Source organism: Spermophilus citellus (genome assembly GCF_964194105.1).
Source record: "Spermophilus citellus genome assembly, chromosome: 3".
Classification (NCBI taxonomy): Eukaryota; Metazoa; Chordata; class Mammalia; order Rodentia; family Sciuridae; genus Spermophilus; species Spermophilus citellus.
In genome coordinates, this window is record NC_138184.1 from 225,221,330 (window position 1) to 225,231,380 (window position 10,051).

Consider the following 10,051-nt stretch of genomic DNA (forward strand, 5'->3'; position numbering starts at 1 on the left):
CCCAAGACGTTTTTCCTCACCTCTTTGTCTTCATCCTCTGGCATAGTTTTATCAAAATCAATAAAGAAGAAATGGAAATCATAAATAATCCTATAACTCTTGAAAAATTTAAGTTCTTGAAAATTTTTTGTCATTAAAACATTTTTTTAAAAAATCCTCCACACATGTAGTTTCAACATTTGTTTGACTGAACATTTCAGAAAGAAATGATGCAGGTCTTAGGCAAACACTTCTGAAAATAAAAACTAAATAAAATGGTACCTTCCCAACAGATTTTATATAGCTAGTTAAACATGCTATGAAAAATACCAAAGATTGTGTTAGAACAGAAAACAACAGACCAACCTTTGCATATTAACTATGATATTAAAAACAATTTATAGACTTCGGCTGCAGCTCTCAACAACTAATCCCGGCTCAAACCTCAGGGGATCAAGAGTTTCTAGCCTTAAAAATGAGTGTACATGTCTTTCTATTGGTTACCCCATATTTTTGCCAGATATTAGTTTGAAGGAAGTAGGATGGCTGTTAGAAATTGCTATTGTTACCAAATGTAATGAGGAGGGTTGGGGAGGCAGGGGCAAAGAAGGGGATAGCAATAGAAAATAAAGCTCAGCGCTGAAGCAGCTGTCTCTGAAGGGCACAAATCAGACCGCACCATGCCTCCTAATAAAGAGGCCAGCAGTGTTACTAGCTCGCCAGCAGGGCTCATCTGCCTTCCTTCAATTTCTGAGGAGCTACAGCCTGTGTGGACCCAAGCAGCCCAGACCAGTGAGCTAGACAGCAATGAACACCTGCTACAAACCTTCATCTACTTTCCCTATCCCAGCCTAGCAGACATTGCCCTTCTCTGACTACGTTATGGGCTACAGATGGAGAAAGTCAAGACTTGGTTCATGGCCCAGCACCTCCGCTGTGGCATTAGCTGGTCATCTGAAGAAATAGAAGAGACTCGAGCACGAGTGGTATACCATCGGGACCAACTCCACTTCAAATCCCTTCTCTCTTCTACTCATCATGCAGGGCGGCCACCAGAGGAGGTGCCACCTTCTCCAGTGCCACCTCCAGAACAAGTTGGTCTTGGAATAGGCCCTCTGACTTTTAGAGAGCCCCCCCCACCCAGATAAAAGGATTGCAGGTAGAACCTGAGGAGTTCTCTCATGTATCAGCACTGCCACTGAGTCACCGGAAAGCAAAGGAGTCCCTTTTGACACCTGGCAGTGGAACATTCTCCCAATCAGATTTTTGGCAGTATCTTCAAAGCAGTGGCCTCTCTAAGAAACTGGCAGGCAGTGGTCCTGGCCACTCACATGGTGTAAGTACTTCTTCCTGGAACCACTCCATAGCTGTCCACCAGTCACGTGCTCTGGATAAGCCCCCATGTCGCGTCTACCCGCCGGCAGGAATGACGACAACAAACAGGATTCTTCTCTAGCACGCTTTATTGGGAGCTTCCATTATGGTTCGATGAGAGAAAGGACCCCGAGCCCGAAAAGACCACCCCTAATATACTAGAGCCGCGGCTTAAGTCTCATGTGATTGGACAAAAGCGCATAGCAACACAGCAGCAGCCAATAAGGCAAGGAATTCAGCACTGGCGCCCAGAGCCAGGAAGTACAGGTCAACTGGTTCTTACCAGCTTTTACTGGTTCTTAGAACACTCAGTACATTATCATATCGGCTCACTCCGGAACTGGCCGACCACAAAGCACTGAGTTATTGTCCAAGAACTAAGCCAACACCCACACAAGGCAGCACAGCAAAATGGCTCTCCACAGTTCCCCCTTTTTTACTTTGTTTGAACCATTTAAAATTCACCCGATCTAGGAAGTGTCCTCATGATGACCCCTCCGATCAAGGGTGGCATTCAAAGGCCAAACGAGGAAGTCACCTTTCTGAGTGCAATGGGCAACATTTACCCTTCAGAGTGCAAAGGCTGTCTTCCTAAGACATGGAAGCCTTCCAAGGTGCAATGACAACAAGGTCACTTGGTGTGCAAAGGCCATCCACATCAACACAGGGGTTTTAGGATTTTGCCAAGCTGGCGAGCCAAATTTGTGGGGAGGCCCCAGCTTCCAATGCAGCGAGTGCCTGAACCACCTTGACCCTATCACTTTGCTGCATGCGCCGCATACGACAAATCATCCAAAGGCATAAGACAAGGCCAAAAAGAAGCATAATACCGAATAACCCAACTCCTACCCACTCTTTAAAGTAGGAAAATATAGAAGAAGCCCAAGAGGCAAAGTCTGCAACAGAAAGAGGCTCCACACGTGTTCCATTCAAGTTAGCAATCTGAGACAGCAATTCTTGAGTGAGTCGTTTTCCTTCCTGAGTCCAGTTTCCCTGTAAAAATCTAGACAATCTGTTACTTTGTTCCACAGAAGCAGTCATATTATAACGTAAAGGAGTAACACACACATACTTATAATGAGATATCTTCTATTGTAATTAAAGCTTTAGTTGTTTGATCTACCACACTATTAATAACTTTAGCTGTTTGTACTTGAGAAGCCATAACTATGGCTGCAGTAGTAGCTGTCGTAACAGATGCCACAATAGCTGTAACTATAGCAGCTGTAATGCCAAAATCTCTTCTCTCCCTGACCAACTGTACCAGGGGAAAAGAACTAGGATCGGCCTCAACTGGCATGGGCACAAAGGTCGGAACCTTTACCACCAAAGCCAATGACAAGGAAGTATTCCAACACTGGGTTAAATAACACTCTTTCACAGTGCAATTAACTATAGTAGAATTGTCAGTATGATTAACAAGTAAGAACATAAATGGTGGCTGAACACATATTTCAGCAGCAGGGAAGGAGGCATTATGATATTCTTCATTGATAGTAATATTTGATAAGTATTTTTTGGTTCCAGACTGACATGTATTTCCAGAAACATTTTTAATCCAATGAACTCCCCCATTTAAATAGGCTACAGCGGAGAAATCCGTTTTCGCCCCCGTCTCATTGTGTAATATCCAAGAGTACCAAGGCCATCCTGCCAAATTTGTCTTAGTAGAATTTCCAGTAATATTAAAAGAAAATCCCTTAAGGGGAGGGGATAATTGAAATCCCGGGGCAACTTGTTTTTTCTGGAACCAGAGGACTCTGGCAAGGAGTAAACTCTGGCGGAAAGGAAAAATCAGGTGAGCACCAAGGCCCAGGTCTCAGAATGTACAGGAACAGGTACCGGCCATGCTCTACTAATGGCCCAATAATACTCTTTAATTCCCTGCGCCTGGAAATTCAGGTACAGGAGGAGAGTTACCACCAGGAGGCTCCACCGAGTCAGCTGCATGTTGATCCGTGGTGTTATCTTGTTCCTTCTCTGAAGATCCTTGGATGAGTCTAGTAAGTCTCTCAGGTACCCAAAATGGCTCCGATTGGTCCTGTGGAAACACACATACCGCTCCCCTAGACCTGGCTATCACCGGGTCTGGGCCACGCCAAGAGTTTGACAAAACATCTTTCCATTTCACATCATCAAAATGACAGGGAACCTCTGCTGTATGTCGTTCAGCTGCAGATCTATTATTATTATCCAGATGTAAAAAATTTATAGTATATAAGGCTAAAGACAACCTATTTTTAGCCGTCTGATCATATCCAATTCCTCCTTTTTGTTTTATTAGGCATTCTTTTAAAGAGCGATGTGCTCGTTCCACAATGCCCTGACCTTGAGGATTATAAGGCAGGCCAAATGAATGTTGTATTTGTATGGTGTTACAAAATTGTTGGAAAGATTTAGATGTATAAGTAGGACCATTATCAGTTTTAAGCATACGTGGTTTACCCCACGCTGTCCAAGCCTCTAAACAATGGTTGATGACATTATTAACACGCTCCCCGGATAATGCAGAGGCATGTATAATTCCAGAAGAAGTATCAATAGAGACATGAACATATTGTAGCTTTCCAAAAGAGGATATATGAGTTACATCCATCTGTCACAATTCTCCTGGACGCAACCCACGAGGATTAATACCAACATGGGGCGGATGTAAAAAGGGGGCACAATCAGGACAGTTTATAACGATATCTCGTGCAACTGCACGTGGAATCACAAACTGACGTCGCAAGGTGCGAGTAGGAACATGAAAAAGACTATGGAAGTCCCGTGTCTTATCATTAGGACTCATAGATATAAAGGCAAAGGCTCGAGTGGCTTTGTCCACTAAGGCATTGCCAGATACCATAGGTCCAGGCAATGAAGAATGAGCTCTAATGTGTTGAACAAAGAAAGGAGCAGTTCGGTTCCAAATGAGAGACTGTAAGTGTTTTAGGAGAGGAGCCACACGACTATGATTAGAAATCATACCAGCAGTCTCCAAGCCCTTGAGAGCATTGACAACATATAACGAATCAGACACTAAATTAAAAGGACAGTGAAAAGTCTCAAAAACTTGACAAACAATTTGACATTCAACAATTTGGGGAGTGTCAGGGGTAAATTGAAAAGTTACCGGCGTATTGCCAGAAACTACATAAGCTCCAATGCCTGTTTTAGATCCATCAGTATATATGTCTAAGGCACCCTTTAACGGGCTCATGGCTGTTATTTTTGGGAAAATCACAGGATGAACTGACATGAAATGTATCAAAGGATGTCTAGGAAAATGGTTATCAATGACTCCAGAAAAGGAACAAGCAAGAACAGCCCAGTCATCCACAGTAGATATTAAAATTTTTACTTGGTGAGCATTATAAGGAGTCACTAAGCTTAGTGGAGCAACACCAAAATGAGTAACACACAATTTGATTCCCTGCAAAGCAATACTAGCCACCATGGTTGGATAATGAGCTATAGTCTTATGAGCAGTAGAAGAATGATGAATCCAGAGCAGTGGCCCATCCTGCCACAAAACTCCAGTAGGAGCATTTTTTGATGGCAAAACTAATAGTTGAATGTGCTGGTTGGGCACTGCTCGGAGTAATTGTGCAGAGCGAAGAGCTTGCTCAACAAGGTGTAGAGCCTTTCGAGCCTCAGGCGTCAGCTCTCGCGGAGAGGAAAGCTGTGAATCACCTTCTAACAAGGCAAAAAGAGGTTGTAATTCATGTGTAGATATTTTTAAATAAGGTCTTATCCAATTTATATCTCCAAGCAATTTCTGAAAATCATTAAGAGTTTGCAGGTGATCAGTACGTATAGTGATCTTTTGAGGTCTAATAACCTTGGAGTCTATTGTAGCTCCTAGAAAATGTCCAACAGCACCTTGCTGGATTTTATCGGGTGCTACATGAAGGCCAGCTCCTTCCAAATATTTAATCATAGAGGCAAAAGCTTCCTCTAATAGAGCATCATTAGGTGCTGCAAGCAAAATATCATCCATATAATGACATATTCTTAGCTTAGGAAATTTGTCTCTGATAGGTTGTATGGCAGCTCCCACAAAAAGTTGACACATAGTGGGACTATTTGCCATGCCCTGAGGTAAAACCTTCCATTGATACCTTTCATCAGGCTTTTCATGGTTAATGTTAGGCAAAGTAAATGCAAATCTTTGACAATCTTGTTTGCATAAAGGAATAGAAAAGAAACAGTCTTTGATGTCAATTATAATTATAGGCCATTCCCTTGGCAGGCTAGATAACAAAGGCAGGCCCCTTTGAATAGAACCCATCAACTGCATTTGAGCGTTTACCACTCTCAAATCATGTAACAATCTCCATTTACCTGATTTCTTTCTGATAACAAAGATAGGAGTATTCCAAGGAGAACAAGAGGATTCTAAATGTCCTAACTGCAATTGTTCATCTACCAAATGTTTGGCTGCATAGAGTTTTTCTAAGGATAGGGGCCACTGGGGGATCCAAACTGGATTATCAGTGATCCAAGGTATGGGAATTGCTTCCCCAGTGGCCCCTACGAAAAACCCAGCCCCCGGGTCCCATTGTTTCCACTAGGCATTAATGGTTTTGTTTGTCCCTGTAACCCTTTTCCCAATCCTTTACCTGGAATATGTCCCATATTTTTCATAATCTGTTGGCTTTGTGGAGAAAATTCATTGGTCAATACTAATTTCATCTGAGACAAAATATCTCGTCCCCATAATGTAACGGGTACATCTATAACATACGGTACCACTGTACCCTTTTGTCCCTCGGACGTTGTCCAATTGAGTGACTTGGTACTGATCAGAGGGGCATTAGCATAACCTAATCCTTGTAATGTATGGGAAGATGACTGCAGTGGCCAAGACTGTGGCCAGAATCTTGCACTGATAACGCTTCTATCTGCTCCTGTATCGAGGAGACCTGGAAATTGTTTGCCCTCAATGATTAATTCCAACATTGGCCTCTCTTCTAGTTGTAAAGACAAGTTTATTAATTGTACTCCTGTAGAGCCCAACCCTTTATCCCCCCTCACATCCTTCTGAGAAGGGAAATAATCATGAAGACTAGGCAACACAAGAAGTTGAGCAATCCTATCTCCTGGGGATATGACTATCATATTTCTGGGTGCAGAACATAGAATCTTTATCTGACCGTCAAAGTCAGGATCAATCACCCCAGGGGTAACGACCAATCCCTTTAATGCTGATGATGACCTACCAAGCAACAGTCCCACTGAATTCTTGGGCAATGGACCTTTAAGGTCAGAAGGAATTGGCTGAATTCCCATACTTGGTGTTAATACGAGTCTGGTGGTGGCACAGATGTCCAACCCTGCAGACCCTTGTGTTGCTCTCCTCGGGGTTCTGTCGGGCGAAAAGATGGTTGATACTGTGCATTCTCTTGTAGCGCCCCATATATTTGAGGGCCCTGAGGTCGGGGGCCCCGACGCCCGTTTTTTGACTCGGTCACAGGATTAAGTGGGTTTCCCTGTATGTCCTTAACAGATCTGCACTCATTAGCCCAATGTCTTCCCTTTTTACATTTTGGACATAACCCTGGAATGTGAGGATATGACATTTTTGGTTGTTCTTTGAAAGGACAAGTTTTTCTTAAATGTCCTTTACGACCACAATTGAAACAAGAAGAAGAAGAAGAACCTCGGCTCCCCTTGGTTGCCGCAACCACTGCCGCAGCCAACCCTGCATTTGTCAAAGGACCTCCAATCTCTCGGCAGGCTTTTATCCAGGCATCCAACCCTTTCTCTTTTATTGGTGTTATAATCCTTCTACATTCCGAGGTACACTGTTCATACACCAATTGTTGTACTAATGGCATTGTCTGGTTTATGTCCCCAAAAATCTTGGAGGCTGCCTCAAGCATATGAGCAACAAAATCTGAAAACGGCTCAGCAGGGCCTTGTATAATTTTTGTAAGATTCCCCGTTGTTTCACCTCTATTAGGGAGGGCCTTCCAGGCACGTAAGGCCAAGGTATTAATCTGTTGATATACTACTAATGGATAAACATTTTGATTTTGGGCCCACTGACCTGTCCCGGTCAGCATCTCCACATCCCAGGCTTGTTGACCATCAGCTGCATTCGCATGAGCCTGTTGTATAGCGGCATCCAAGTATAATGCCTTAAAATCAAGATATTGTCCCATGGAGAGACAGGCCTTTGCTAAATGATACCAATCCATTGGTGCCATAGCATTAAGATGTAAGCGTTCAAGCAATGCAATTGTAAAAGATGCTGTGACACCATTAGTCCTGACAGATTCAGCTATGTCTTTAACTAATTTATAAGGAATGGGCTCAAAATATCTCTGTCCCTGTGCATCCTCAAAAACAGGATATGCACCAACAGGATATGCACCCTCCTCTTCCAGCTTCCTCCAAGTACTGCGTTTTATGAAGCCACAAGCTCCGCCTGGAGCAGTGGGCGGAGACCCTTTGCGTGGCAACAGTTGTTTAGCTACAGGATATGCCGGAGGCTTCGGAGGAAGAAGGGTGGCGGCCATTGCCGCATCATAGCGGCCATGCTCATATTCAGCCGCCATTTTCTCTAAGCTTTGTTCTTCTTCTGGGGTAAAGCCTTCTGACTCGCCTTCCGACTCAGACTCATCTGAATCAGCTATCTTTAATTTGCGGAAGGCAGATAAATCTGGATAGAGTTTCGGGCGTGCTCCTAACGCTGGAGTCACGTCCTTTTGTTCCTTGAGTGCACTTTCACTTAACTTTGCATTAGATCCCCTTTTTTGTTTTGTTTCATGTCTTTCTTGCTTAGATTCCTCTGACTCTGACCCAGTATCCTGATGCTCCATCAAAATCTCCTGTCCCCTTTTTAGTGGTTTCAGGAAAACAGACTGATATTGACCCATGATAGAGCACTATACTAAGCCAGAGCCACCGGATCAGGGGATTACTTACCGGCGCCACCGCTCCGCGTGTAAAGTTCTGAATCCTCCCACAAAATGTCGGGGGTCCCCTCGTAGCCGACAGATGACAATTCCCGGGATTTCGGCACCACTTGTCGCGTCTACCCGCCGGCAGGAATGACGACAACAAACAGGATTCTTCTCTAGCACGCTTTATTGGGAGCTTCCATTATGGTTCGATGAGAGAAAGGACCCCGAGCCCGAAAAGACCACCCCTAATATACTAGAGCCGCGGCTTAAGTCTCATGTGATTGGACAAAAGCGCATAGCAACACAGCAGCAGCCAATAAGGCAAGGAATTCAGCACTGGCGCCCAGAGCCAGGAAGTACAGGTCAACTGGTTCTTACCAGTTTTTACTGGTTCTTAGAACACTCAGTACATTATCATATCGGCTCGCTCCGGAACTGGCCGACCACAAAGCACTGAGTTATTGTCCAAGAACTAAGCCAACACCCACACAAGGCAGCACAGCAAAATGGCTCTCCACACCCCCATCAATCTCATTACTTGCCAGTAGTTGTAAAGAGGAGTCAGCACCTAGTATGACTCCTTCTTCCTCCTCTACCTCCTCTTCTTTCCGGGTACTGGCTAATGGAGCTACTGCCACCTCTAAACCCCTTCAGTCACTAGGCTGTATCCCACAGTCACTCTCACCCAAGGAACAGGCACTACCCCCACATCTGGAGCCAGCCTGGCCTCAAGGGCTACGGCATAACTCAGTACCAGGTAGGGTTGGCCCCACAGACTACCTTTCCCCAGATATGCAACGCCAGTGAAAGACTAAGCGTAAAACCAAAGAGCAGCTAGCTATTCTCAAATCCTTTTTTCTACAGTGCCAATGGGCACGGCGTGAGGATTACCATAAATTGGAACAGATCACTGGTTTACCTCGGTCTGAGATCATTCAGTGGTTTGGTGACACACGCTATGCTTTGAAGCATAGGCAACGAAAATGATTTCGGGACAATGTAGTACCTGGTGCCCCTAGTTTTCAAGACCCAGCAATGCCTACACCACCGTCAACCCGCTCTTTGAAAGAATGGGCTGAGACACCACCTCTACCAATTCCCCCGCTCCCACTGGATATACGACCTTTGGAGAAGTATTGGGCAGCCCACCAACAGCTACGGGGAATTGATGTCCCTCAGCTGAGTCAGGCGTCAAGACTTAGCTTAGCACCCAGCAGGTACTGGATTGGTTTGACTCTCGATTACCTGAGCCAGCTGAGGTGGTAGTTTGTCTAGATGAAGAAGAGGAAGAGGAAGAAGAGGAACTGCCGGAAGATGAGGAGGAAGATGAGGAGGAGGAGGATTATGTGATCATACAGGACTGAGCGAGGGAGGGATTTTAGGAAGGAAAAGATCTGTTACTAAAAGATAAAGCAAATTTTAGTAACTTTAAACAAAGAAACTACATTTTTAAAATTACCTTGTGGCAAAGAATTTAAAAGCTTTTGTATTCTTCAGAGTGGGTGATAGGGTTGTAGTAAGTTGAGGGTGGACCAGGGAGGATGATCATAGTACACAAAATCAGGGATTGGATCAGCAAATAATCCAGTACTCTAGCCACATGTAGAGGAGGCCAAGAACCTGGGCCAGGAAATGTCTCCTGTTCTTTATAGGCTATTCTTTTCCCTTAGTGTACTACAGAAAACAGACCTCAGCTACACATATATAGGAGGCCTGGAAAGAAGGGGTAAAGAATTCTGATTTAACTAATAATTCTAATGAATCACCAATCCCACGTTTTTCCCTGGACTATAAGGCTGCCTTGT

At 44.3% G+C, this 10,051-nt stretch overlaps 1 pseudogene across 1 annotated transcript; it reads left to right on the top strand.

The window, feature by feature from the left end:
• Positions 1-638: 638 nt before the first annotated feature.
• LOC308643702 (homeobox and leucine zipper protein Homez-like) lies at positions 639-9,610 on the top strand (annotated as a pseudogene). The gene is made up of 2 exons: positions 639-1,361; positions 8,749-9,610. The product of its transcript is annotated as a homeobox and leucine zipper protein Homez-like (transcript).
• Positions 9,611-10,051: the final 441 nt, after the last annotated feature.